This window comes from Oncorhynchus clarkii, chromosome 9 (assembly GCF_045791955.1).
Source record: "Oncorhynchus clarkii lewisi isolate Uvic-CL-2024 chromosome 9, UVic_Ocla_1.0, whole genome shotgun sequence".
In the NCBI taxonomy this organism is placed as follows: Eukaryota; Metazoa; Chordata; class Actinopteri; order Salmoniformes; family Salmonidae; genus Oncorhynchus; species Oncorhynchus clarkii.
This window is the reverse complement of record NC_092155.1, coordinates 60294338-60321036: the sequence shown is the minus strand read 5'-3', so window position 1 is coordinate 60321036 and position 26699 is coordinate 60294338. Positions and strand designations below refer to the sequence as shown.

Here is a 26699-nt window from a genome sequence, read left to right as displayed (position 1 = left end):
AAGAAGGTTTGCTGTGTCTGTCAGCGTAGTGTCCAGAGCATGGAGGCGCTACCAGGAGACAGGCCAGTACATCAGGAGACGGAAGAGGAGGGCAACAACCCAGCAGCAGGACCGCTACCTCCGCCTTTGTGCCGGAGGAGCACTGCCAGAACCCTGCAAAATGACCCCCAGCAGGCCACAAATGTGCATGTGTCTGCTCAAACGGTCAGAAACAGACTCCATGAGGGTGGTATGAGGGCCCGATGTCCACAGGTGGGGGTTGTGCTTACAGCCCAACATCGTGCAGGCATTTGCCAGAGAACACCAAGATTGGCAAATTCGCCACTGGCGCCCTGTGCTCTTCACAGATGAAAGCAGGTTCACACTGAGCACATGTGACAGACGTGACAGAGTCTGGAGACGCCGTGGAGAACGTTCTGCTGCCTGCAACATCCTCCAGCATGACCGGTTTGGCGGTGGGTCAGTCATGGTGTGGGGGGCCGCACAGCCCTCCATGTGCTCGCCAGAGGTAGCCTGACTGCCATTAGGTACCGAGATGAGATCCTCAGACCCCTTGTGAGACCATATGCTGGTGCGGTTGGCCCTGGGTTCCTCCTAATGCAAGACAATGCTAGACCTCATGTGGCTGGAGTGCGTCAGCAGTTCCTGCAAGAGGAAGGCATTGATGCTATGGACCGCCCGTTCCCCAGACCTGAATCCAATTGAGCACATCTGGGACATCATGTCTCGCTCCATCCACCGTTGCACCACAGACTGTCCAGGAGTTGGCGGATGCTTTTGTCCAGGTCTGGGAGGAGATCCCTCAGGAGACCATCCGCCACCTCATCAGGAGCATGCCCAGGCGTTGTAGGGAGGTCATACAGGCACGTGGAGGCCACACACACTACTGAGCCTCATTTTGACTTGTTTTAAGGACATTACATCAAAGTTGGATCAGCCTGTAGTGTGGTTCTCCACTTTAATTTTGAGTGTCTTCAAATCCAGACCTCCATGGGTTGATAAATTAGATTTCCATTGATACTTTTTGTGTGATTTTGTTGTCAGCACATTCAACTATGTAAAGAAAAAAGTATTTAATAAGAATATTTAATTCATTCAGATCTAGGATGTGTTATTTTGGTGTTCCCTTTATTTTTTGAGCAGTGTATGTGTATATATATATATATGTGTGTGATGTTAATGTGCACGCATCAGCCTCATCCACTCATGCTCCTAAGGCTGATGAGACGGCGGCTTTTATACCCCGAGGACTATAATGCATGAGTTACTTACTGTGTAGTCATGTGCACTCGTGTGTACGTATGAATATGAACACTAGTGTGCGCATGCGCTCGTGTTGTCCGGGTGCGCTCATGCATGATGCAGATATGTATATGTCTAGTACATCCCAGAGTGTGTATGTGCAGAGTGTGTGTGTGCATGTGCAGAGTGTGTATAGTGTGTATGTTTGTGTATAGTGTGTATGTGTAGAGCGTGCGTGTGCAGAGTGTGCGTGTGCAGAGTGTGTATGTGCAGAGTGTGTATGTGTAGAGCGTGCGTGTGCAGAGTGTGTATGTGCAGAGTGTGTATGTGCAGAGTGTGTATGTGCAGAGTGTGTATGTGCAGAGTGTGTATGTGCAGAGTGTGTATGTGCAGAGTGTGTATGTGTAGAGCGTGTATGTGTAGAGCGTGCGTATGCAGAGTGTATATGTGCAGAGTGTGTATGTGTAGAGCGTGCGTGTGCAGAGTGTGTATGTGCAGAGTGTGTATGTGCAGAGTGTGTATGTGCAGAGTGTGTATGTGCAGAGTGTGTATGTGTAGAGTGTGTATGTGTAGAGTGTGCGTGTGCAGAGTGTGCGTGTGCAGAGTGTGCGTGTGCAGAGTGTGTATGTGCAGAGTGTGTATGTGCAGAGTGTGTATGTGTAGAGTGTGTATGTGCAGAGTGTGTATGTGTAGAGTGTGTATGTGCAGAGTGTGTATGTGTAGAGTGTGTATGTGTAGAGTGTGCGTGTGCAGAGTGTGCGTGTGCAGAGTGTGCATGTGCAGAGTGTGTATGTGCAGAGTGTGCGTGTGCAGAGTGTGCGTGTGCAGAGTATGTATGTGCAGAGTGTGTATGTGCAGAGTGTGTATGTGTAGAGTGTGTATGTGTAGAGTGTGCGTGTGCAGAGTGTGTATGTGCAGAGTGTGCGTGTGCAGAGTGTGTATGTGTAGAGTGTGCGCGTGCAGAGTGTGTATGTGCAGAGTGTGCGTGTGCAGAGTGTGTATGTGCAGAGTGTGCGTGTGCAGAGTGTGTGTGTGCAGAGTGTGCGTGTGCAGAGTGTGCGTGTGCAGAGTGTGTATGTGCAGAGTGTGTATGTGCAGAGTGTGTATGTGTAGAGCGTGCGTGTGCAGAGTGTGTATGTGCAGAGTGTGTATGTGCAGAGTGTGTATGTGCAGAGTGTGTATGTGCAGAGTGTGTATGTGCAGAGTGTGTATGTGCAGAGTGTGCGTGTGCAGAGTGTGCGTGTGCAGAGTGTGTATGTGCAGAGTGTGTTTGTGTAGAGTGTGCGTGTGCAGAGTGTGTATGTGCAGAGTGTGCGTGTGCAGAGTGTGTATGTGCAGAGTGTGTATGTGCAGAGTGTGTATGTGCAGAGTGTGTATGTGCAGAGTGTGTATGTGTAGAGTGTGTATGTGCAGAGTGTGTATGTGCAGAGTGTGCGTGTGCAGAGTGTGTATGTGCAGAGTGTGTATGTGCAGAGTGTGTATGTGCAGAGTGTGCGTGTGCAGAGTGTGCGTGTGCAGAGTGTGTATGTGCAGAGTGTGTATGTGTAGAGCGTGCGTGTGCAGAGTGTGTATGTGCAGAGTGTGTATGTGCAGAGTTCAGCAGACTGGGTTGGTTGAGTTGTGTTTCTCACCAGCTTCAGGTTTCCTTAGGGTTAGGGTTTATTTAACTAGGCAAGTCAATTAAGAACAAATTCTTATTTACAAACCCGGATGACATTGGGCTCGTTGTGCCCCGCCCTATGGGACTCCCAATCACAGCCGGTTGGATACAGCCTGGATTCGAACCAGGGACTGTAGTGACGCCTCTTGCACTGAAATGCAGTGACTTAGACCGCTGCGTCACTCGGGAGCAGCGTTGACTAGTGATGAGTGTGCTTTACCCTGCTACCCTGAGACTAAAGCCTCTCACCCCTCTGAAGATAACCCTCCCTCCAGCACCTTCTATCCAGCTCTGTACAGGATGAGAAGAGTCCCAGCCCACACCTGCTCTACCGGTCACACACACACACACACACACACACACACACACACACACACACACACACACTCCATCCTCCCCCCTGCCACAGGCATCATCTGTGATTTCAATGGCCCTCATTAGTACCAGGCAGCATTGGATAGAATGCATCTCTCTCAGGGTATCTGGTCATAAATGACACTTAGTGAAACACACATCACATACCACACCCCAACAACACATCTCTCATGGCCAGGGGGACTGAATATGAAACAGAGTCATCATTTGTTTTATAATAAATGTGGCAAAAACAAATGGAGACATTAAATGTATTTCTATAGCTTCCAAAATGTATTTTAGTGGAGGAGTGCCAAGATGGAGGCACAGTGGCTTCAACACAGCACTCCTATCAGTCATCTAGTGTATATATAAATTATTGGTTTCATTGTGGATCTACAGTTTTTCAACTTTTTGAATGTGTGTATTTCAGTGCCAACGCGGTGAGCAGTCGGGACGGCCTGGACACAGAGACGGGCACAGAGTCCCTCCTGAGCCACCGTAGGGAGAGAGAGAGAGAACGTGCCCGGAGGAGAGCACGAGAGACTGAAAGTGAGTAACAATACACACAATTAGGATAACTACCTAAGTACAGTATGTGTGGTACTGTAACGCCAATAACACATCATCACAATATCATTACACATCATTTTAGCAATATACCCTGACAGTGCTGACATTGTTCAGTAACACCCCGAAAGGGTGGACTGTAAATAATGTCAAAACCAAATAAGAGGGTTCACCTTGGTTCAGATCTGCTGGTGACAGGTAAGTGGAACAGTTTGACCAAGATTGCTTTCGGCGCTTTCTCTCTTTCCCAAGAGACCGATCTTGTTTTTTCTTGAGTGCAATTCAGGTTCATGGTCAGAGGCTATTTTCAACCTGATGGTTTAACTTCAGGATCTGTGGGAGGAGTACTTTTCTTCCTATTATGACCATGTATAGCAGCTGGATGGGTGGTGGATGGATGGCCCCCCCAAAAAATAAAAAATAAAACTATAGCAGATGTATAGCTGCCTCTCGGTTATTGTGGAGATTTGAAACCACCGTTGTATGTTTTTACTATTGGGAAACTATTCAAATAAACTCTTCTTTGTTGTTGCATATTTTATCCTTACTGCATGTACACATACAGTATCATGAATAATGGACATGGGAAAATGTCAGGAAACTCATACCAGTCTTGGTTAAGAAGAAATACTTCTGTCTTTATTTGTTGTTACTGTCATGGAAACATTTTGGCACTGAGCTCAGCAAAGAGTTCTAAAAAGGTCACTTGGAGAGGAGGGGGGCTTCCTCTGTCCTCCTACAGGGACATTCCTCTATCCTCCTTCAAGGACCTTCCTCTGTCCTCCTTCAGGGACCTTCCTCTGTCCTCCTTCAGGGACTTTCCTCTGTCCTCCTTCAGGGACCTTCCTATATCCTCCTTCAGGGACCTTCCTCTGTCCTCCTTCAGGGACCTTCCTCTGTCCTCCTTCAGGGACCTTCCTCTATCCTCCTTCAGGGACCTTCCTCTATCCTCCTTCAGTGACCTTCCTCTGTCCTCCCTCTGGGACCTTCCTCTGTCCTCCTTCAGGGACCTTCCTTTGTCCTCCTTCAGGGACCTTCCTATATCCTCCTTCAGGGACCTTCCTCTGTCCTCCTTCAGGGACCTCCCTCTGTCCTCCTTCAGGGACCTTCCTATGTCCTCCTTCAGGGACCTTCCTCTGTCCTCCTTCAGGGACCTTCCTCTATCCTCCTTCAGGGACCTTCCTCTGTCCTCCTTCAGGGACCTTCCTCTATCCTCCTTCAGGGACCTTCCTCTATCCTCCTTCAGGGACCTTCCTCTATCCTCCCTCAGGGACCTTCCTCTGTCCTCCTTCAGGGACCTTCCTCTGTCTTCCTTCAGGGACCTTCCTCTGTCCTCCTTCAGGGACCTTCTTCTATTCTCCTTTAGGGACCTTCCTCTATCCTCTTTCAGGGACCCTCTGTCCTCCTTCAGGGACCTTCCTCTGTCCTCTTTCAGGGACCTTCCTCTGTCCTCCTTAAGGGACCTTTCTCTGTCCTCCTTCAGGGACCTTCCTCTCGTCCCACCATTCTGTTGTCTAGAGAGTAAATAAGCACATTACATGTCACCTCTCTTTCTACACTCAGAATGAATGTGTGCGGTGTAGTGCTTTGAGAAATATATTTTAAGATGGCACTTTGGACAATATCATTATTAGCAATTCTGATTCTTCCAATAATAATAGTCACTCCTACTCATTTCCACCTTTACTCCTGTTTATACACTTCTCCTGGATCTGGTTCAACAGTGTGATGATGTTGGTGTCTATATTTACCATTCAACAACTACTGTAATGTGTCAGCCTACAGTCCCTGCTGTCTGATCCTCTGTTTCTCCTCTATCCATGCCCACAGCAGATAGAGCCAGAGACAGTCCTTTATCTCTTTATCTCATCACTCCATCTCTTCCTCCCCTGTTCTGCTGTTCACAGCAAGCCTGGCTGTGTGGATCCTGCAGCTCCAGGCTCATTAACCAAACATTCATTCATTTCTGTGGCTTAATTAGGATGAGCAAGATAAAGCATCAGGCTGGTTGGTACTGTAGAGATGAGAGAGCTGCAAAGTCTATGTGTAATACAGGGGCATGTGTGTACCTGCTGTCCTACTGGGAAACAAACTACAGAGCTGGAATCATGTAACCTATCTCTTCTCTTCTCACTACAACCTTTGTCTTTCTAGCCATGCTGTTAAGTTCTGATTTGAGAAAGTGAAAATAGGGCTGTGTGTCATGTCCCTGTGGCCCTCTCTAGAAATAGCAGCCAGTAGCAGCCCCTCTGTTGAAGGAGTAATAATCTCTCTCTCTCTCTCTCTCTCTCTCTCTCCCTCCCTCCCTCCCTCCCTCCCTCCCTCCCTCCCTCCATCTTCCACCCCTCCTTCCATCTGGTTTCATTGCCTGCCGGCCTGCTAGTTAGTTAGTGCTAATTAAATGAGAGTGTCAGGGAACAGGGCATGTCCCTCATGGTGAACACACTGCTTCATGGCTCATACAACTCTGCCCTACACTGCTCAATATAATCAAATTCAGGCTTTATTTGTTTAGAGTGCTACAATGCCAATTGTGGTCATTCAATCTGTGTCCTTGACTTAAAGGCTCATGCCCATCCAGCGACATGTAAAGTTATCCTGCCTGGCACTGCAGCAGTAGTATAGCAGGAATCCCCCTCTTTCTTTAAGTGCCACTGTGTCTGTGTGAATGCAGCCTGCTTTACAATGAACTGAGCAGGGTGAATCAGTGTTTTAACAGAGGTAAACGTATCTCTTGTTCTCTCGTTTCTGGCTGGAGGTATGTGAGAATGAATGGATGAATAATGCAGTGTTTGACAGGGCGAGGAGAGTGGACAGCTGGAGACTGAGCCCACAGGACACTGTGGAGGTATGGGAGAATGAATGGATGAATAATGCAGTGTTTGACAGGGCGAGGAGAGTGGACAGCTGGAGACTGAGCCCACAGGACACTGTGGAGGTATGGGAGAATGAATGGATGAATAATGCAGTGTTTGACAGGGCGAGGAGAGTGGACAGCTGGAGACTGAGCCCACAGGACACTGTGGAGGTATGGGAGAATGAATGGATGAATAATGCAGTGTTTGACAGGGCGAGGAGAGTGGACAGCTGGAGACTGAGCCCACAGGACACTGTGGAGGTATGGGAGAATGAATGGATGAATAATGCAGTGTTTGACAGGGTGAGGAGAGTGGACAGCTGGAGACTGAGCCCACAGGACACTGTGGAGGTATGGGAGAGGATCTGTTTCAGGGCCACAAGCCTTTTAGCTGTGCTACCTGCTCTGGGAGATGAGGGGGGTAGTAGGTGAACTGAGACCCCTGTCTGTCTGTCTGGCTCTATCACGCGGTGGCTTTGGCAGGACTGTTATGACACCTACAATAGGTGTATTGACTCCAGAGTGGTTTTATGAATCACTGTATAATAGCCTAATCAAAATGTAGGCAGCAATAATCCAGAATATTTCTATTCAGTTAAAATGTATAGAGGTCAAATGAGCATTCCTTAATGTTTAAGATGCTTGGAACCTAGTGTTTAGCAAAATTTTTTACTTTAAACATTTGCTATTTTGTGAAGTGTATTGTGATGAAGGCAGAGCATGAGCTTCGTGCTTCTGAGAGGCTTTGGCACTGTTAATCACCTGATGGCACCATCACCTGATGGCACCATCACCTGATGGCACCATCACCTGATGGCGGTTAGAGATATGCTCGTGCATCATATAAAATCCCATCAAATGCTGGGCAATCTCTCCGCGCTTTTGAATGCAGTTCTCTGATAGGTCAGAGAGAGATTATCAGACATTCAGTCGTGTGCCATGGGATGGGAGTGCGGGGTAGTATTTTCGCGCTACCAATTCGTTCAGTTTCTCAGTGTGTCGCACGAGACCACTGGCTCTCTGATCTGACTCTCCCGCGGTTGAGGTAAGATAATACAATTTGCTAATGGAACTGCTGTATAGGGTAGTTTGTAGTCCACTGGCTGTTAAATGGTAGATACGTGTGATGGAAGTAAATGATTTAGGTCCTTTATTTTAGGTTAATGCAGGTTATTGTCTAACCTTTGCAGCAGTAAATTCAAAGGTAATCTGTAGCCTACCGACTATTATGTGATCAATCATTTTCACAATTTTATATTTTGCAATACTAGTAAAGAAATCCATTCTAGTAATGGCTGAACGAGGAAGTAACTAATATTACCATCATCCAGCCGCTGACATTTTTTATTATAGATATCTTTTGTGCTTATGCCAGTATTTTTTTTACGATTGTGTAGACCACATTCTATTGAAGAGTTTGACTGTTTTGTGAATGGAGTAGCCTAAGTGAATGTTTTCTAGGCAGTCTAATAGATAGCGATCATAATGGTTTATTATATCCTACATAATCACCCACCTTATCATACCGTAATACCTTCATTTTAGCAGATAACGTATGACATTCCAACCCCTCTTTATGGCTCTAAAATCATGACATGAAAAAATCCTGATCCAATCTGAGTAATGGAGGATAGAAGGCAGCTTTGGCACTGAAGGCTTATAGTTCACAGCACAGTGTCCCAAAATAGAATAGGTTTGATTTATTGTTTTTGTATTGTTTGGTCAATGAGTATAGTTGTAGATGACATGTCAATGAATCGGGTGTATGCCAACCACAGTGCCCATGACTGTAAGAGTCACTCCAGTGTTAATCTGCTAAATTGTAATTATACGCCTACCTCCTCATGCCTTTTGCACACAATGTATATTTTTTTCTTTTTTCTACTGTGTTATTGACTTGTTTATTGTTTACTCCATGTGTAACTCTGTGTTGTTGTCTGTTCATACTGCTATGCTTTATCTTGGCCAGGTCGCAGTTGTAAAGGAGAACTTGTTCTCAACTAGCTTACCTGGTTAAATAAAGGTGAAATCAATAAAAACAAATAAAAAAAGAGTCAGACATTTGTAGAATTGAATAAGTCAGGATCCCTCGCTGTGAGACACCTGCCATTGACTGTGATGAGCAAAAAGGAGAAAATATTATGTTGAGTGATTGTGTTATCTCTCTTCGTTTCACAGTATCTTTCTCCAAATTCACTATTTTTTGGGTCTTTTTCCACTGCCTTCATTGTAGATAAGGATTGGAGTCTGCCTGCCAGCAGCCTGTCATTGGGCAGAGAACCTGGTCCTTCTCACAGGGGTTGAGAGACAGACAGGAGCTGGGAGAGAGGGGACAGAGCACTACACAGACACCAGACAGTCTCAGTTTTGCACCTGAGACATACAGCTCTGCTGTTTATTTGTGTGTGTATGTGGTGCGTGTATGTGGTGCGTGTGAGTGTATGTGTGTGTGTGTGTGTGTGTGTGTGCGTGCACACACTTTGGGCTGAGTCAGTAATGGGCACCACCACATTATTGGAATGTTTTGGTCGCTCGCAGAGAACGCAGGGTCAGCCACGCCCTCGCCGTTTTGCCAGAGCCTTCCAGCCAATCCGGTGTCACCCTGCTGAGACAGGACCCCTCCCCTGCCACTGTATGTATTGGGGGTAGATGTGGGAGAGAGGTGTTGGGAATTGGGGACACTGATGTTATTGTTTTGGTAGAACAGAGGTAGCTCTTATTTTACACTGCCAACTGATAATACATTAACTAAAGTCTATGGTATTATATTTGATGATACACTGCATAAAGATGTTATTCACAAGTCCACTGAAACCTTTGTTTACCATACCATCACATACAGTAAGGTACAATGCCATGTTTACCATACCATCACATACAGTAAGGTACAATGCCATGTTTACCATACCATCACATACAGTAAGGTACGATGCCATGTTTACCATACCATCACATACAGTAAGGTACAATGCCATGTTTACCATACCATCACATACAGTAAGGTACGATGCCATGTTTACCATACCATCACATACAGTAAGGTACAATGCCATGTTTACCATACCATCACATACAGTAAGGTACGATGCCATGTTTGCCATACCATCACATACAGTAAGGTACGATGCCATGTTTGCCATACATCACATACAGTAAGGTACGATGCCATGTTTACCATACCATCACATACAGTAAGGTACGATGCCATGTTTACCATACCATCACATACAGTAAGGTACGATGCCATGTTTGCCATACCATCACATACAGTAAGGTACGATGCCATGTTTGCCATACCATCACATACAGTAAGGTACGATGCCATGTTTACCATACCATCACATACAGTAAGGTACGATGCCATGTTTGCCACTGGGCTTCCTTCTGTAATAGTGAATCACTAGTAAATGCTTCCATGGCCCAGTTGGTCTCTGATATCAGCTCATTCAGCTCTGAGTTGTCTTTCACTGTGTCATTATGTAAAGTATGCCATTCAGCTGACTCTTTTATCCAAAGCGTTTAACAGTCTTGCGAGCGTACATTTTTTACGTATTGGTTGTCCTGGGATTAGAACCCACTATCATGGTGTTGCAAGAGCCATGCTCTTCTAACTGAGCTACAGAAGACCACTGTGGTGTGACACATGCGTCAAAGATGTTCATGTGACCTTCTATCCAAGTGTTAACATTAGTTCTGTTGATATCTGACTGTTGATATCTGACCTGTTGTTTTGTCCCTCGTATCAACAGTCCCTCGAATCAACGGCCACTCTAAGTCGGAGCGCACAGCAAGGGACTCCGCCATGGGCTATGACAGTGCCTCAGTAATGAGCAGTGAGCTAGAGTCCAGCTCCTTCGTCGACAGTGAGGAAGATGAGGACGCTAGCAGGTAGATGCTCCCTCTTTCTCTCGCTCTCTTTATGTCATCTTCCTCTCTTTTCATCGGTGGTTCTTTACTAAATAAAATCACCATATCCCCTCTGCCCTCTTCCCCTTTCCTGCTCCAGGGGTGCTGCCCTGCGGCTGACCCTGTGCTGCTCACAACCTGCAGTGTATGTTGTGTGGTGGGGCTGGGTACTGTTATGTACAGAGAAAGATAGTTGCACACTCTATATATGCTCTCAGATATTGAATGTTTATTAAACACCCATGTTTTAGCACACAGTGTCTTCTTCAGGGTTTCCCTTGTTTCTGTATCATGGACCAATGTATATTGTATTGAGATGAATTGTGTCTCAGACTCAGCAGCTCCACGGAACAGAGCTCGTCCTCTCAGCTGATGCGCAGACATAAACGCCGCAGACGGAGGCACAAAGTGGCCAAAATAGACAGGGTGAGTTCCCCTCACAGGTTTTCCTACATCCCATGTGCCTGTGAAAAAGAAATAACCACAATGGTTATGTGAATATCTTTGTGACTGTTTTATCTGCCTCCCTCCTTTCCAGTCTTCGTCTTTCAGCAGCATCACCGATTCCACAATGAGTCTAAACATCATCACTGTCACACTCAACATGGGTACGGCTTTCCCCTTTTAATGTATCTCTTTTCTCTCTGACTCTTTTTTTCTACTAAATATCATCAGAGTTCATAGTGTTTGATACAAATATCATCAGAGTTCATAGTGTTTGATACAAATATCATCAGAGTTCATAGTGTTTGATACAAATATCATCAGAGTTCATAGTGTTTGATACAGATATCATCAGAGTTCATATGTTTGATACAAATATCATCAGAGTTCATAGTGTTTGATACAGATATCATCAGAGTTCATAGTGTTTGATACAAATATCATCAGAGTTCATAGTGTTTGATACAAATATCATCAGAGTTCATAGTGTTTGATACAAATATCATCAGAGTTCATAGTGTTTGATACAAATATCATCAGAGTTCATAGTGTTTGATACAGATATCATCAGAGTTCATATGTTTGATACAAATATCATCAGAGTTCATAGTGTTTGATACAGATATCATCAGAGTGCATAGTGTTTGATACAGATATCATCAGAGTTCATAGTGTTTGATACAGATATCATCAGAGTTCATAGTGTTTGATACAGATATCATCAGAGTTCATATGTTTGATACAAATATCATCAGAGTTCATATGTTTGATACAGATATCATCAGAGTTCATATGTTTGATACAAATATCATCAGAGTTCATAGTGTTTGATACAGATATCATCAGAGTGCATAGTGTTTGATACAGATATCATCAGAGTTCATAGTATTTGATACAGATATCATCAGAGTTCATATGTTTGATACAGATATCATCAGAGTTCATAGTGTTTGATACAGATATCATCAGAGTTCATAGTGTTTTATACAGATATCAGCAGATTTCATATGTTTGATACAGATATCATCAGAGTTCATAGTGTTTGATACAAATATCATCAGAGTTCATAGTGTTTGATACAGATATCATCAGAGTTCATAGTGTTTGATACAAATATCATCAGAGTTCATAGTGTTTGATACAGATATCATCAGAGTTCACAGTGTTTGATACAAATATCATCAGAGTTCATAGTGTTTGATACAGATATCATCAGAGTTCACAGTGTTTGATACAAATATCATCAGAGTGCATATGTTTGATACAAATATCATCAGAGTTCATAGTATTTGATACAGATATCATCAGAGTTCATTTTGTTAAATACAAATATCAGAGTTCATAGTGTTTGATACAAATATCATCAGAGTTCATAGTGTTTGATACAGATATCATCATAGTTAATTTTGTTTGATACAAATATCATCAGATTTCATATGTTTGATACAGATATCATCAGAGTGCATAGTGTTTGATACAGATATCATCAGAGTGCATAGTGTTTGATACAGATATCATCAGAGTTCATATGTTTGATACAAATATTATCAGGGTCCATAGTGTTTGATACAAATATCATCAGGGTCCATAGTGTTTGATATACATATCATCAGAGTTCATAGTGTTTGATACAAATATCAGAGTTCATAGGGTTTGATACAGATATCATCAGAGTTCATAGTGTTTGATACAGATATCATCAGAGTTCATATGTTTGATACAGATATCATCAGAGTTCATAGTGTTTGATACAGATATCATCAGAGTGCATAGTGTTTGATACAGATATCATCAGAGTGCATAGTGTTTGATACAGATATCATCAGAGTTCATAGTGTTTGATACAAATATCATCAGAGTTCATAGTGTTTGATACAGATATCATCAGAGTTCATAGTGTTTGATACAAATATCATCAGAGTTCATAGTGTTTGATACAAGTATCATCAGAGTTCATATGTTTGATACAGATATCATCAGAGTGCATATGTTTGATACAAATATCAGCAGATTTCATATGTTTGATACAGATATCATCAGAGTTCACAGTGTTTGATACAAATATCATCAGAGTTCATATGTTTGATACAGATATCATCAGAGTGCATATGTTTGATACAAATATCATCAGAGTTCATAGTATTTGATACAGATATCATCAGAGTTCATTTTGTTAAATACAAATATCAGAGTTCATAGTGTTTGATACAAATATCATCAGAGTTCATAGTGTTTGATACAGATATCATCATAGTTAATTTTGTTTGATACAAATATCATCAGATTTCATATGTTTGATACAGATATCATCAGAGTGCATAGTGTTTGATACAGATATCATCAGAGTGCATAGTGTTTGATACAGATATCATCAGAGTTCATATGTTTGATACAAATATTATCAGGGTCCATAGTGTTTGATACAAATATCATCAGGGTCCATAGTGTTTGATATACATATCATCAGAGTTCATAGTGTTTGATACAAATATCAGAGTTCATAGGGTTTGATACAGATATCATCAGAGTTCATAGTGTTTGATACAGATATCATCAGAGTTCATATGTTTGATACAGATATCATCAGAGTTCATAGTGTTTGATACAGATATCATCAGAGTGCATAGTGTTTGATACAGATATCATCAGAGTGCATAGTGTTTGATACAGATATCATCAGAGTTCATATGTTTGATACAAATATCATCAGGGTCCATAGTGTTTGATACAAATATCATCAGGGTCCATAATGTTTGATATACATATCATCAGAGTTCATAGTGTTTGATACAAATATCAGAGTTCATAGGGTTTGATACAGATATCATCAGAGTTCATAGTGTTTGATACAGATATCATCAGAGTTCATAGTGTTTGATACAGATATCATCAGAGTTCATAGTGTTTGATACAAATATCATCAGAGTTCATAGTGTTTTATGCAGATATCATCAGAGTCCATTGACTGTAAACAGACTTGTTTCTGTCTCTCTCCTCCAGAGAAGTATAACTTCCTGGGTATCAGTATCGTGGGGCAGAGTAACGACCGGGGGGACGGGGGGATCTACATCGGCTCCATCATGAAGGGAGGAGCTGTGGCTGCAGATGGCAGGATAGAACCTGGGGACATGCTCCTACAGGTACACCCACTATTAATGGACCTAACGTTTATTCTATATGTAATATTCTAAGGTTATTCTATATGTTGCATTCTGCATGAGATATTTTGCCCATATTTGTATGGTTTGTTGAGGGAATGAGCCAGTGCTTGCAAATGGAAAAACTTGCTTTGTGATTTCCATAGCATTCCCAATAATGTTTGGATACAGTGTGTTTGACACAATGAGGGAAAGGGGAAACAGGTCCTGTGTTTCTGCCTAGCTTTGTTGTGACCTATTGACAACCATCTGTAATGGTCCTCATCACTTCCCTCCCCATAACCCTCTTTTCTATGAGTTGTTTTTCTGTCTTTCCTTTTCCTCGCTGTGTTTAGTTCTCTTTGACGTGTGTATGGCTGGACTCAGACTAACCTCTCTGGCCACGCCTCCTCTTGTACACAATATACATGGTGGCTGATCTCTAGTTATTGTGGATTCAGCATTTATTAACCTAATTTATTGGGGAGCCAGTGTGTTTTTCCACCCATACATACATGCAGTATAAAGCTGCTTAGGATTTACTAGCTTTTATATGCGTCTGAAAGCCCACGTGTGTGTGTGTGTGTGTGTGTGTGTGTGTGTGTGTGTGTGTGTGTGTGTGTGTGTGACACAATAGTGCCCTGGATAATTAACTTGTAGACTGCAGAGTCCTATAGCACATGTTTATTTTGTGTTTCTTTAATCACTTGTTCCTTATGTCCAACCACTTGTTCCTTACGTCCAACCACTTGTTCCTTATGTCCAACCACTTGTTCCTTATGTCCAACTACTTGTTCCTTTTGTCCAACCACTTGTTCCTTTTGTCCAACCACTTGATCCTTTTGTCCAACCACTTGTTCCTTTTGTCCAATCACTTGTTCTTTTTGTCCAACCACTTGTTCCTTTTGTCCAACCACTTGTTCCTTTTGTCCAACCACTTGTTCCTTTTGTCCAACCACTTGATCCTTTTGTCCAACCACTTGTTCCTTTTGTCCAACCACTTGATCCTTTTGTCCAACCACTTGTTCCTTATGTCCAACCACTTGTTCCTTATGTCCAACCACTTGTTCCTTTTGTCCAACCACTTGTTCCTTTTGTCCAACCACTTGTTCCTTTTGTCCAACCACTTGTTCATTTTAAAGACGTGATCTGTGAACATGGACGTTAACTGTGTGCTTGTGTTCCCCAGGTGAACGATGTGAACTTTGAGAACATGAGCAACGATGACGCTGTGAGGATCCTGAGAGAGATTGTCTCCAAAACAGGGTAAGAGCAGTACTGTGTTACAATGCAGGATTGTTAACGATAACCCAGAAAACATTTCAAGCGATGTTCAAATGTTGCATGTGAACATGGTCACAGGTCAGGACAGACAGTCAAAGAACATGGCTGTTGGGTATTTACAGGATTTAAAGCTGAGCGATGGTAAGACTGGAGTATATTAGTGTTTTATTAGAGGTATCAGTTGATGCTGACCTCTGATTGGATAACAGTGGGTTTGTATTTTAAACAGCTCCTGCATGATTGACTATTGATTGACTATTTTATTGTAGTAATATTTCTCTCCATAAATCTTGTAGTTCAACCAATCATTTCCTTTCCTCTCTATTGTTTCCTCTTGTTCCTTTAACTGTGCAGGAGCTGTAGAAGTGAGTAGAATATGTATGTATTGTAACTGACGGTCTCCCCATGTGTTCTCCAGTCCTATTAGTCTTACTGTGGCCAAGTGTTGGGACCCGTCTCCGCGAAGCTACTTCACCATCCCCCGGGGTAAGACACTCACCGATGTTCCACCAACAACAGGTTATTACCACTTACAAACAGGGTTCTCAAACTCTGCTGGAAACTCACTTTAGAACCTTTTTAAATACTTTTTGAAACGTTTTGAAAATCTCAGTGTTTGTGCTTATAAATTCATGTGGAGTAGAAGTTTCACCACAAATACTGGCTAACTCACAGTATATGATGGAGGTTATGTGTTCTAACTGGCTGTGTGTGTGTGTGTGGGTTATGTTATGTTTGTGCAGCTGAACCAGTGAGGCCCATCGACCCTGCTGCCTGGATCTCCCACACAACTGCCCTGACCGGACCCTACCCACACTACGGTATGACCACACTATGACCATAGTCACACACACAAACTATTGCAATCACTAGACATAGCTGCACTCTCACAGTACTAGAAAGGCCACATACAGAACATGTCTGTGAATGTGCTGTGTCTCAACCTCCTCTCCCCTTCAGAATTTGACGACTTGCCGCTATCTGCGAGTAAGACGGACATATCAACCATCGTCAAGGTGATGCAGCTGCCTGACTCTGGTCTGGAGATCCGGGACAGGATGTGGTTGAAGATCACCATTGGCAACGCTGTCATCGGTGAGAGGGACTGGGGGACACTGATTACTACTAATAATGTACCATTTAAATTGAGTAAATTAAGAACTTAAAGTTGGACTTGAAACAGCAATCACTTCCCTTACTGTTAAACTGTGATGTCTTTTGCAAAACATTTCCTTGATAGTGTCAACATAACATCTGCTTGCTTGATGTGGTGTAGTTAGTATATGCTATCAGTATTATAGGGTAATATAATCCTGTATGAGTGTGTGCTGTTGTAGTGCAGACTACAGTCTTCTTATCCTGTGTGTGCTGCTATGTCACGTGGTGGACTGGCTCTACTCGACGTTGTGAGGTTGTGATTCAGACTACAGTCTAAAACAGTGTGTTGCTGTGTGTGTCGCTGTGCCAGGTGCTGACGTGGTAGACTGGCTCTACTCAACGTTGTGAGGTTGTGATTCAGACTACAGTCTAAAACAGTGTGTTGCTGTGTGTGTCGCTGTGCCAGGTGCTGACGTGGTGGACTGGCTCTACTCGACGTTGTGAGGTTGTGATTCAGACTACAGTCTAAAACAGTGTGTTGCTGTGTGTGTCGCTGTGCCAGGTGCTGACGTGGTGGACTGGCTCTACTCGACGTTGTGAGGTTGTGATTCAGACTACAGTCTAAAACAGTGTATTGCTGTGTGTGTCGCTGTGCCAGGTGCTGACGTGGTGGACTGGCTCTACTCAAGGGTGGAGGGCTTCAAGGACAGGAGAGATGCCAGGAAGTATGCCAGCAGTCTGCTGAAACATGGTTATCTGAGACACACCGTCAACAAGATCACCTTCTCAGAGCAGTGCTACTACACCTTCGGAGACCTCTGCCAAAGTACTGACACTGAGCCACTTTGACAGTCATATATTATCTACTGGATTGTATCGTTAGAAGTGTATTTTTACTTGTGTTAAGTGTACTGTAGAGTCCAATGTGTTAATTGTACTGTAGAGTCCAATGTGTTAAGTGTACTGTAGAGTCCAATGTGTTAAGTGTACTGTAGAGTCCAATGTGTTAAGTGTATTGTAGAGTCCAATGTGTTAAGTGTACTGTAGAGTCCAATGTGTTAAGTGTACTGTAGAGTCCAATGTGTTAAGTGTACTGTAGAGTCCAATGTTTTAAGTGTACTGTAGAGTCCAATGTGTTAAGTGTACTGTAGAATCCAATGTGTTAAGTGTACTGTAGAGTCCAATGTGTTAAGTGTACTGTAGAGTCCAATGTGTTAAGTGTACTGTAGAGTCCAATGTGTTAAGTGTACTGTAGAGTCCAGTGGCAGAGTGTTTTTTACCTGTCATGGAGGGGCTACCTTACTCTCTCTCTCTGTCTGTATGTCTGTCTCTCTCTCTCTCTCTCTCTCTCTCTCTCTCTCTCTCTCTCTCTCTTTATTATCTTTTGCTCTCTCTTTCAGACATGGCGTCTCTCAACCTGAACGAGGGTTCCAGTGGTGGGGGCTCTGAGCAGGACACCCTGGCCCCCCTCCCCCCCCCCTGCCACCAACCCGTGGCCCCTGGGGGGTCAGCCATTCCCCTACCCCCCCTTCCCCTCCGCACCTGCAGGCTTCCCTCCGGGCTACTCAGACCCCTGCCACAGTTTCCACAGTGGGAGTGCTGGCAGCCACAACAGTGAGGGTGAGTCTGTAGGTCAGGGCTGCTAACTCTAACTTCCTCATCAATATGAATGGGTCAGAGTGGATGACTCATTTGACCATATACTGTATGTCACCACGTTACTTTTCATGACAGCTAATGTCAACTGTTAACAAAATATTGTATTTAAATTCCAGGTTAGCCTGCTTGGCCTGCTTGGAAATGAAGTTGACATAAGATGTCACACGCACAGAGATACATATTTATTTAATAGAGGGTGTTCTAAAATGGTCTTATATTGTCAAGGTCGATCATGATTCAACATGGTTCATGCAGAGGACAGCTCTTCAGTACTGGGTGTGTACACTAAGGACCGTATCCGCTTTTGGCTGATTATTGCTTGCACGAAATGATAAAATGAGGTCCCACCCTCCCAACAATTCTTGAACTATATTTTGTTTGATTTCAACATGACACTACACATTACATTGCTCTGTTTCTGCTGCACAGTTTGTAATCGTTCCGACATGGTACTGCACTGAGGGAGAGAGGCATCAGGGTGGGGTGGTCATAACTAGCCTGCATGGAGATTTTTGGTCTTTTGTTTCACACTTGTCATCGTATTGCTCTTCTGTCTGATTTCCAGCTTCTGTTCAAATCACTATGAAGTCAATCATCCAGACGTTGTCATCACATGTTTTTAGTCATCTCCCATTATTTCAAAAGGATTCCCATTGCATTCAGACCTCATTGTCCTGGACTGTTCTGATACGGTAATGAGCCAGTTCCTTAGGGCTGAAGAGTCGTTAGGATGAGTCATCAGTAGGACAGTTGTAGGACCCTCAGTACATACCCTCAGTATGTTTACATCTCATCTTCATCTTTTACATAAGTTGTTTTATTCCCTTTCATCTTTTGCTGCATGTCTTGATTGACATTTGCAGTATTTTTTTCATTTGGCACATCCAGGCGAGCATTTGTGGATGTTCATCATGAGAATGTGAGTGTGTGTGTATGTGTGTGTGCGTGCGTGCGTGCGTGCGTGAGAGAGAGAAAGAGAGTAACAGGACATTTGTTGGCGAGTATCTGAGGACATTTCATTGCTCTAACTCATCATTCAGTGAGTTTGCTGTAAAGTAAGTTAGGCTGCAGTTGGACCAGAACAGGATAGGGGATAGACTAGAATGAAATAGAGGGAGCCGCTCTGGGTTAGATGGGGCTGGGCTAGACTGGGTTAGATGGGGCTGGGCTAGACTGGGTTAGATGGGGCTGGGCTAGACTGGGTTAGATGGGGCTGGGCTAGACTGGGTTAGATGGGGCTGGGCTAGACTGGGTTAGATGGGGCTGGGCTAGACTGGATTTGAAAAGGGTAGGCTGGGTTGGGAGGTGACAGCAGTAGACAGGTTAGGCTGGGAGGTGACAGCAGTAGACAGGCTGGTTGGGAGGTGACAGCAGTAGACAGGCTGGGTTGGGAGGTGACAGCAGTAGACAGGCTGGGTTGGGAGGTGACAGCAGTAGACAGGCTGGTTGGGAGGTGACAGCAGTAGACAGGTTAGGCTGGGCTGGGAGGTGACAGCAGTAGACAGGTTAGGCTGGGCTGGGAGGTGACTGCAGTAGACAGGTTAGAGAGGTTAGGCTGGGTTGGGAGGTGACAGCAGTAGACAGGTTAGGCTGGGTTAGGAGTTGACAGCAGTAGACAGGCTGGTTGGGAGGTGACAGCAGTAGACAGGCTGGTTGGGAGGTGACAGCAGTAGACAGGTTAGGCTGGGCTGGGAGGTGACAGCAGTAGACAGGTTAGGCTGGGCTGGGAGGTGACTGCAGTAGACAGGTTAGGCTGGGTTGGGAGGTGACAGCAGTAGACAGGTTAGGCTGGGTTAGGAGGTGACAGCAGTAGACAGGCTGGTTGGGAGGTGACAGCAGTAGACAGGCTGGTTGGGAGGTGACAGCAGTAGACAGGTTAGGCTGGGCTGGGAGGTGACAGCAGTAGACAGGTTAGGCTGGGCTGGGAGGTGACTGCAGTAGACAGGTTAGGCTGGGTTGGGAGGTGACAGCAGTAGACAGGTTAGGCTGGGTTGGGAGGTGACAGCAGTAGACAGGCTGGTTGGGAGGTGACAGCAGTAGACAGGCTGGTTGGGAGGTGACAGCAGTAGACAGGTTAGGCTGGGCTGGGAGGTGACAGCAGTAGACAGGTTAGGCTGGGCTGGGAGGTGACTGCAGTAGACAGGTTAGGCTGGGCTGGGAGGTGACAGCAGTAGACAGGTTAGGCTGGGCTGGGAGGTGACAGCAGTAGACAGGTTAGGCTGGGCTGGGAGGTGACAGCAGTAGACAGGTTAGGCTGGGTTGGGAGGTGACAGCAGTAGACAGGTTAGACAGGTTAGGCTGGGCTGGGAGGTGACAGCAGTAGGCAGGTTATGCTGGGTTGGGAGGTGATAACAGTAGACAGGTTAGACAGGTTGGGCTGGGCTGGGCTGGGAGATGACAGCAGTAGGCAGGTTATGCTGGGTTGGGAGGTGACAGCTGTAGACAGGTTATGCTGGGTTGGGAGGTGATAACAGTAGACAGGTTAGACAGGTTATGCTGGGCTGGGAGGTGACAGCTGTATACAGGTTAGACAGGTTGGGCTGGGAGGTGACAGCAGTAGGCTGGTTATTCTGGGTTGGGAGGTGACAGCAGTAGGCAGGCTAGGCTGGGCTGGGAGGTGACAGCAGTAGACAGGTTAGACAGGTTGGGCTGGGAGGTGACAGCTGTAGACAGGTTAAGCTGGGCTGGGAGGTGACAGCAGTAGGCAGGTTAGACAGGTTAGGTTGGGCTGGGAGGTGACAGCTGTAGACAGGTTAGACAGGTTATGCTGGGCTGGGAGGTGACAGCAGTAGACAGGTTAGACAGGTTGGGCTGGGAGGTGACAGCAGTAGGCTGATTATGCTGGGTTGGGAGGTGACAGCAGTAGGCAGGCTAGGCTGGGCTGGGAGGTGACAGCAGTAGACAGGTTAGACAGGTTAGGTTGGGCTGGGAGGTGACAGCTGTAGACAGGTTAGACAGGTTATGCTGGGCTGGGAGGTGACAACAGTAGACAGGTTAGACAGGTTGGGCTGGGAGGTGACAGCAGTAGGCTGGTTATGCTGGGTTGGGAGGTGACAGCAGTAGGCAGGCTAGGCTGGGCTGGGAGGTGACAGCAGTAGACAGGTTAGACAGGTTGGGCTGGGAGGTGACAGCTGTAGACAGGTTAGACAGGTTAAGCTGGGCTGGGAGGTGACAGCAGTAGGCAGGTTATGCTGGGTTGGGAGGTGACAACAGTAGACAGGTTATGCCGGGTTGGGAGGTGACAGCAGTAGACAGGTTAGACAGGTTGGGCTGGGAGGTGACAGCAGTAGGCTGGTTATGCTGGGTTGGGAGGTGACAGCAGTAGGCAGGCTAGGCTGGGCTGGGAGGTGACAGCAGTAGACAGGTTAGACAGGTTGGGCTGGGAGGTGACAGCTGTAGACAGGTTAGACAGGTTAGGATGGGCTGGGAGGTGACAGCAGTAGGCAGGTTATGCTGGGTTGGGAGGTGACAACAGTAGACAGGTTATGCTGGGTTGGGAGGTGACAGCAGTAGACAGGTTAGACAGGTTGGGCTGGGAGGTGACAGCAGTAGGCAGGTTATGCTGGGTTGGGAGGTGACAGCAGTAGGCAGGCTAGGCTGGGCTGGGAGGTGACAGCAGTAGACAGGTTAGACAGGTTGGGCTGGGAGGTGACAGCTGTAGACAGGTTAGACAGGTTAGGATGGGCTGGGAGGTGACAGCAGTAGGCAGGTTATGCTGGGTTGGGAGGTGACAACAGTAGACAGGTTATGCTGGGTTGGGAGGTGACAGCAGTAGACAGGTTAGACAGGTTGGGCTGGGAGGTGACAGCAGTAGGCAGGTTATGCTAGGTTGGGAGGTGACAACAGTAGACAGGTTATGCTGGCTTGGGAGGTGATAACAGTAGACAGGTTATGCTGGGTTAGGAGGTGACAGCAGTAGACAGGTTATGCTGGGTTGGGAGGTGATAACAGTAGACAGGTTATGCTGGGTTGGGAGGTGACAGCAGTAGACAGGTTATGCTGGGTTAGGAGTAGACAGCAGTAGACACATTGGGTTAGGAGGTGACATCAGTAGACAGGTTGGGTTGGGAGGTGACAGCAGAAGACAGGTTGGGTTGGGAGGTGATAACAGTAGACAAGTTATGCTGGGTTAGGAGGTGACAGCAGGAGACAGGTTATGTTGGGTTAGGAGTTGACAGCAGTAGACAGGCTGGGTTGGGAGGTGATAGCAGTAGACAGGTTTTGCTGGGTTAGGAGGTGACAGCAGTAGACAGGCTGGGTTGGGAGGTGATAGCAGTAGACAGGTTATGCTGGGTTAGGAGGTGACAGCAGTAGACAGGTTATGTTGGGTTAGGAGGTGACAGCAGTAGACAGGTTTGGTTAGGAGGTGACAACAGTAGACAGGTTATGCTGGGTTAGGAGGTGACAGCAGTAGACAGGTTATGCTGGGTTAGGAGGTGACAGCAGTAGACAGGTTATGCTGGGTTGGGAGGTGACAGCAGTAGACAGGTTAGGCTGGGTTAGGAGGTGAAAGCAGTAGACATGTTATGCTGGGTTAGGAGGTGACAGCAGTAGACAGGTTATGCTGGGCTAGGAGGTGACAGCTGTAGACAGGTTAGACAGGTTAGGCTGGGCTGGGAGATGACAGCAGTTGACAGGTTATGCTAGGTTAGGAGGTGACAGCAGTAGACAGGTTAGGCTGGGCTGGGAGGTGACAGCAGTAGACAGGTTATGCTGGGTTAGGAGGTGACAGCAGTAGACAGGTTATATTATTATACAGGTTAGACAGGTTGGGCTGGGTTAGGAGGTTATAACAGTAGACAGGTTATGGTGGGTTAGGAGGTGACATCAGTAGACAGGTTATGCTGGGTTAGGAGGTGACAGCAGTAGACAGGTTAGGCTGGGTTAGGAGGTGACATCAGTAGACAGGTTATGCTGGGTTAGGAGGTGACAGCAGTAGACAGGTTATGCTGGGTTAGGAGGTGACAGCAGTTGACAGGTTGGGCTGGGTTAGGAGGTGACATCAGTAGACAGGTTGGGTTGGGAGGTGACAGCAGTAGACAGGTTATGCTGGGTTGGGAGGTGACAGCAGTAGACAGGTTATGCTGGGTTAGGATGTGACAGCAGTTGACACGTTATGTTAGGAGGTGACAGCAGTAGACAGGTTATGCTGGGTTGGGAGGTGACAGCAGTAGACAGGTTATGCTGGGTTGGGAGGTGACAGCAGTAGACAGGTTATGCTGGGTTAGGAGTAGACAGCAGTAGACACATTGGGTTAGGAGGTGACATCAGTAGACAGGTTGGGTTGGGAGGTGACAGCAGTAGACAGGTTGGGTTGGGAGGTGATAACAGTAGACAAGTTATGCTGGGTTAGGAGGTGACAGCAGTAGACAGGTTATGTTGGGTTAGGAGGTGACAGCAGTAGACTGGCTGGGTTGGGAGGTGATAGCAGTAGACAGGTTTTGCTGGGTTAGGAGGTGACAGCAGTAGACAGGCTGGGTTGGGAGGTGATAGCAGTAGACAGGTTATGCTGGGTTAGGAGGTGACAGCAGTAGACAGGTTATGTTAGGTTAGGAGGTGACAGCAGTAGACAGGTTTTGTTAGGAGGTGACAACAGTAGACAGGTTATGCTGGGTTAGGAGGTGACAGCAGTAGACAGGTTATGCTGGGTTAGGAGGTGACAGCAGTAGACAGGTTATGCTGGGTTGGGAGGTGACAGCAGTAGACAGGTTAGGCTGGGTTAGGAGGTGACAGCAGTACACAGGTTATGCTGGGTTGGGAGGTGACAGCAGTAGACAGGTTATGGTGGGTTAGGAGGTGACAGCAGTAGACAGGTTATGCTGGGTTAGGAGGTGACAGCAGTAGACATGTTATCCTGGGTTAGGAGGTGACAGCAGTAGACAGGTTATGCTGGGCTAGGAGGTGACAGCTGTAGACAGGTTAGACAGGTTAGGCTGGGCTGGGAGGTGACAGCAGTTGACAGGTTATGCTAGGTTAGGAGGTGACAGCAGTAGACAGGTTAGGCTGGGCTGGGAGGTGACAGCAGTAGACAGGTTATGCTGGGTTAGGAGGTGACAGCAGTAGACATGTTATGCTGGGTTAGGAGATGACAGCAGTAGACAGGTTATGCTGGGTTGGGAGGTTATAACAGTAGACAGGTTATGCGGGGGTGGTAGGTGACAGCAGTAGACAGGTTAGGCTGGGTTGGGAGGTGACAGCAGTAGACAGGTTAGGCTGGGTTGGGAGGTGACAGCAGTAGACAGGTTAGACAGGTTGGGCTGGGAGGTGACAGCTGTAGACAGGTTAGACAGGTTAGGCTGGGCTGGGAGGTGACAGCAGTAGGCAGGTTATGCTGGGTTGGGAGGTGACAACAGTAGACAGGTTATGCCGGGTTGGGAGGTGACAGCAGTAGACAGGTTAGACAGGTTGGGCTGGGAGGTGACAGCAGTAGGCTGGTTATGCTGGGTTGGGAGGTGACAGCAGTAGGCAGGCTAGGCTGGGCTGGGAGGTGACAGCAGTAGACAGGTTAGACAGGTTGGGCTGGGAGGTGACAGCTGTAGACAGGTTAGACAGGTTAGGATGGGCTGGGAGGTGACAGCAGTAGGCAGGTTATGCTGGGTTGGGAGGTGACAACAGTAGACAGGTTATGCTGGGTTGGGAGGTGACAGCAGTAGACAGGTTAGACAGGTTGGGCTGGGAGGTGACAGCAGTAGGCAGGTTATGCTGGGTTGGGAGGTGACAGCAGTAGGCATGCTAGGCTGGGCTGAGAGGTGACAGCAGTAGACAGGTTAGACAGGTTGGGCTGGGAGGTGACAGCTGTAGACAGGTTAGACAGGTTAGGATGGGCTGGGAGGTGACAGCAGTAGGCAGGTTATGCTGGGTTGGGAGGTGACACCAGTAGACAGGTTTTGCTGGGTTGGGAGGTGACAGCAGTAGACAGGTTAGACAGGTTGGGCTGGGAGGTGACAGCAGTAGGCAGGTTATGCTAGGTTGGGAGGTGACAACAGTAGGCAGGTTATGCTGGCTTGGGAGGTGATAACAGTAGACAGGTTATGCTGGGTTAGGAGGTGACAGCAGTAGGCAGGTTATGCTGGGTTGGGAGGTGATAACAGTAGACAGGTTAGGCTGGGTTGGGAGGTGACAGCAGTAGACAGGTTATGCTGGGTTAGGATGTGACAGCAGTAGACACGTTGGGTTAGGAGGTGACAGCAGTAGACAGGTTGGGTTGGGAGGTGACAGCAGTAGACAGGTTATGCTGGGTTGGGAGGTGACAGCAGTAGACAGGTTATGCTGGGTTAGGATGTGACAGCAGTTGACACGTTGGGTTAGGAGGTGACAGCAGTAGACAGGTTATGCTGGGTTGGGAGGTGACAGCAGTAGACAGGTTATGCTGGGTTGGGAGGTGACAGCAGTAGACAGGTTATGCTGGGTTAGGAGTAGACAGCAGTAGACACATTGGGTTAGGAGGTGACATCAGTAGACAGGTTGGGTTGGGAGGTGACAGCAGTAGACAGGTTGGGTTGGGAGGTGATAACAGTAGACAAGTTATGCTGGGTTAGGAGGTGACAGCAGTAGACAGGTTATGTTGGGTTAGGAGGTGACAGCAGTAGACAGGCTGGGTTGGGAGGTGATAGCAGTAGACAGGTTTTGCTGGGTTAGGAGGTGACAGCAGTAGACAGGCTGGGTTGGGAGGTGATAGCAGTAGACAGGTTATGCTGGGTTAGGAGGTGACAGCAGTAGACAGGTTATGTTGGGTTAGGAGGTGACAGCAGTAGACAGGTTTGGTTAGGAGGTGACAACAGTAGACAGGTTATGCTGGGTTAGGAGGTGACAGCAGTAGACAGGTTATGCTGGGTTAGGAGGTGACAGCAGTAGACAGGTTATGCTGGGTTGGGAGGTGACAGCAGTAGACAGGTTAGGCTGGGTTAGGAGGTGACAGCAGTAGACAGGTTATGCTGGGTTGGGAGGTGACAGCATTAGACAGGTTATGGTGGGTTAGGAGGTGACAGCAGTAGACAGGTTATGCTGGGTTAGGAGGTGACAGCAGTAGACATGTTATGCTGGGTTAGGAGGTGACAGCAGTAGACAGGTTATGCTGGGCTAGGAGGTGACAGCTGTAGACAGGTTAGACAGGTTAGGCTGGGCTGGGAGGTGACAGCAGTTGACAGGTTATGCTAGGTTAGGAGGTGACAGCAGTAGACAGGTTAGGCTGGGCTGGGAGGTGACAGCAGTAGACAGATTATGCTGGGTTAGGAGGTGACAGCAGTAGACATGTTATGCTGGGTTAGGAGATGACAGCAGTAGACAGGTTATGCTGGGTTGGGAGGTTATAACAGTAGACAGGTTATGCGGGGGTGGTAGGTGACAGCAGTAGACAGGTTAGGCTGGGTTGGGAGGTGACAGCAGTAGACAGGTTAGGCTGGGTTGGGAGGTGACAGCAGTAGACAGGTTATGCTGGGTTGGGAGGTGACAGCAGTAGACATGTTATGCTGGGTTAGGAGGTGACAGC

The 26699-nt window shown here is 46.4% G+C and overlaps 1 pseudogene; it reads left to right on the top strand.

Annotated features, from left to right (window-relative positions):
* The window catches only part of LOC139416654 (segment polarity protein dishevelled homolog DVL-1-like), an 86809-nt pseudogene that overhangs the window by 46797 nt on the left and 13313 nt on the right, over nucleotides 1-26699 (top strand).